This window comes from Orycteropus afer, unplaced genomic scaffold (genome assembly GCF_000298275.1).
Source record: "Orycteropus afer afer isolate SDZICR_OR568_19922 unplaced genomic scaffold, OryAfe1.0 scaffold00018, whole genome shotgun sequence".
Taxonomy (NCBI): Eukaryota; Metazoa; Chordata; class Mammalia; order Tubulidentata; family Orycteropodidae; genus Orycteropus; species Orycteropus afer.
Window position 1 is genome coordinate 21,153,227 of NW_006921605.1, and position 4,185 is coordinate 21,157,411.

A 4,185-nucleotide genomic window follows, 5' to 3' on the forward strand; every position below is an offset into this window, starting at 1 on the left:
TGGTAGATCCCACCATGGAGTTGATTGCCAGTCTCATCATGGGGAATAACTACCACCAGCTGCCCAACCATTCAACCAGGCCCAGCCAAGCTGACACAAAAACATAACCACCATAATATCCTTCTCCAGGGAACGGTCTCTTCTGACAACATGACCAAAGTAGATGAGACGAAGTCTGGCTGTTATGGTTCCCTAGTGCCACTCTGACAAGAATATATACCACAAGTGGGATGGCCTTAACAAATAGGAATTTATTTCTTACAGTTTGGAGGCTGTAAGTCCAAGTTCAAAGTGCCAGGCTCTAGGGGCGGAGTGAAAGTCCCTCAACCTTGAGGTCCAGCTCGCCTCCAGCTCCCAGACCACTGGAGCTGGAGGCATTTCTCCACTCAGACAGCAGCTGACTGCTGAGGCTGAGAAGCCCCAAGGTGGACAAGTAAAAAGGCACAGGCCTGATGTTACCAAACTACACAGCAGGCCATTAATTGAAGTCCACTGTAAGTCCCAACGTCAGCAGAGCATGGCAGGCTGCTGAACAACAACAGCTCCATGCAGGGTCCAAGCGTGCCATAAGCTAGAAACCATTCCCAAAGCTGCTTCTTATATACAAGAAGCAGACCACATACCCAAAGCAGCTACTCAGCTGCTTGTGGTAGATCCTACCATGGAGTTGACTGCCAGTCTCTTTATGGAGAATAACTATCACCAGCTGCCCAGCCACTCAACCAGGCCCAGCCAGGTTGACACACAAACATAACCACCACACTGGCCATTCTTGCTTCCAAGGAGCACTCTGACTTCACTTCTTCCAGGAAAGATTTGTTCTTTCTTCTAGAAGTCCATAGGACTTTCAGTATTCTTCTCCAACACTACAACTCAAAAGCATCAACTCTTCTTTGTTGTTGTTGTTGTTGTTAGGTGCCGTCAGTCATTTCCAACTCACAGTGACCCCATGCACAGCAGAACGAAACACCGCCCAATCCTGCACCAGCTCCATGATCCCTGCTATACTTGAGCCTATTGTCGCAGCCACCGTGTCAATCCATCTCATCAAAGGCCTTCCCCTCTTTCATCGACCCTCCACCTTACCAAGCATGACATCCTTCTCCAGGGAATGGTCTCCTCTGACAACATGACCAAAGTAGGTGAGATGAAGTCTGGCCATCCTCGCTTCCAAGAAGCATCTCAGCTGCACTTCCTCCAGGACAGATCTGTTAGTTCTTTTGGCAGTCCATGGTACCTTCAGCATTCTTCGCCAGCGCCACAACTCAGAAGCATCAACTCTTCTTCGGTCTTCCTTATTCATTGTCAGATTTCACATGCATATGAGGTGATTGAAAACACCATGGCTTGGGTTAGGCACACCTTAGTCTTCAAAGAGATATCTTTGCACTTCAGCATTTTGAAGAGAGAGGTCTTTTGCAGCAAGTTTTCCCATTGCAATACGTCGTCTGATTTCTTGACTGCCGCTTTCCCTGGTGTTGATTGTGGCACCAACCAATATGAAATATTTGACAACTTCAATCTTTTCTCCATTTATCATGATTCCACTTATTAGTCCAGTTGTGAGGATTTTTGTTTTCTTTATGTTGAGGTGTTGTCCATACTGCAGACTGTAGTCTTTAATCTTCATCAGTAACTGCTTCAAATCATCTTCACTTTCAGCAAGCAAGGTTGTGTCACCTGCATAGCACAGGCTGTTAATGAATCTTCCTCCAATCCTGAAGCTGTGTTCTTCTTCATATAGTCCAGTATCTTGGATTATTTGCTCAGCATACAGATTGAATAAGTATGGTGAAAGGATACAACCCTGACGCACTCCCTTCCTTATTTTAAGCCATGCAGTAGCCCTTTGTTCTTTTCAAATAACAGCTTCCTGGTCTATATACAGGTTCCTCATGAGTACAATTAAGTGTTCTGGAATTCTCATTCTTCTCAATGTTATCCATAATTTGTTATGATCTGCACAATCGAATACTTTTGCATAGTTAATAAAACACAAGTAAATATCTTTCTGGTACTCCCTGCTTTTAGCCAAGATCCATCTGACATCAGCAATGATATCCCTCATTCCATGTCCTCTTCTGAATCCAACTTGCATTTCTGGAAGTTCCCCTGTCAGTACACTGCTGCAACTGTTTTTGAATTATCTTCAGCAAAATTGTACTTGCATGCCATATTAGTGATATTGTTTGATAATTTCCACATTCCACATTTGGAATGGGTACAAACATGGATCTCTTCCAGTCAGTTGGCCAGGTAGCTGTGTTCCAAATTTCTTGGCATAGATGAGTCAGTGCCTCCAGCATGGCAACTGTTTGTTAAAACATCTCTATAGGTATTCTGTCAATTCCTGGGGCCTTGTTTTATACCAATTCCTTCAGTGACGCTTTGACTTCTTCCTTCAGTAACATTGGTTCTTGATCATATGTCACCTCCTGAAATGGATGAACATTGAACAATTCTTTTTGGTACAGTGACTCTGTGTATTCCTTCCATCTTCTTTTGGTGTTTCCTACCTCATTCAATATTTTGCCCATAGATTCTTCCAACATTGCAACTTGAGGCTTGAGTTTTTTCCTTCAGTTCTTCAGTTCTTTCAGCTTGAAAAATGCTGGCTTTAATGTAATCTTTAAGATTATAGCCAAGAAAACCTGAAGGAGCAGTTCTACTCTACATACATGAGGTCCTTATGAGTTGGAATTGACTCAAAGGCAGCTGACCTTGGAAACCCAATGGGGGTCATTGTGAGTCAAAATCAACTTGATGGCAGTGAGTTCGGTTTGGTTTTGGTGTATATACATATATATAGAAAGAGAGAGAGAGAGAGTTATCTCAAGGAAATGACTCACATGATTGTAGAGGCTGGCAAGTTCCAAGCCAGTGGATCAGATATCAGGCTGAAGGCTTCTCTTGACTCATGCAGCTGCAGGAGCCAATGAACCCACCATCAGCAGGCAATACAGCAGACTGCTGGCTGTGGAGGCTGATGAATCCAAGATTGGCAGGTAAATGTCAAGCTGCTAGCTCATAGGCTGTGAAGACAACAATCTCAAGATCAGTAGGCAGTGCAGCAGGTCGCTGGTTCAAATCCAAAGAACTGGAGGCCAGATGCTGATGAGCTATATGCAGGATCCAAACTGAGCAAAAAGCCAGAGAGCTTTTCCAGAATGTCCATAAATATTGGAAGCAGTTGAAACTCCCTTTCGAATGATAAGTTGTCCATAGCAGATCTCACCATGGAAGTGATTACATTTTATACTACATCATAACTGCCAAATCACTAAGAATCATGCCCAGACAACTTGACACATGACCTTAACCATCTCAGCAGCTAAAAACAATAACAACAACAATCCTTTCAGAAATATATTTTAAGTATATACAATTATGTATGTAAATATATTCGCTCATTCCTGCCTTACACAAATAGAAACATGTCCCACACATTATTTCACACCTTTTTTCACTTACCAATATGTCTTGGAGATTACTCTCTAGCAGTGACTGTAGACAGAACTTCCTTTTTCTTTTTATAGCTGGCTATTCTTCCACTGTGGGTTTGATAATAGCAGCACAGCGATAATGATAATAATAGCAAATACTTATATGAAAAACTGTTGCCATTGTGTTGACTCTGACATGGCAACCTTGTGTATGTCACAGAAGACCTGTGCTCTACAGGATTTTCAATGGCTGGTCTTCCAGAAGTAGATCAGGCCTTCCTTCCGTGTCATCTCTGGGTAGACTCGAACTTCCAACTTTTCATATTAACCCTTTGCACTACCCAGGGACTCCACTTATAAAACAGATGGGCACTGTTTTAAGAGTCTTACTTATATTAGCAAGTTTAGTACAAGAATCTGATGCACTTGTTTCTACAAGTGTATTGGTATGTTCTGTAAGAATTCCCAGGTGTATAGTAGAGCTGACACGGGACAAGGCTGTAGTCACTTCTTGGCCACAGCCAGCTACCCAGAGGGAGTAAGTAGTTGGACCTGTGGGCTTGGGACCATAGTCACAGGAGACATCAAGCTCAATTGGCATAACATACTACACCAAACATTGTTCCACCTCCTCTAGACAAGGATGCCCTCTATCACCACTTCTATTCAACATTGTACTGGAAGTCCTAGCCAGGGCCATAAGGCAAGAAAGGGAAATCAAAGGCATCCAAATTGGTAAGGA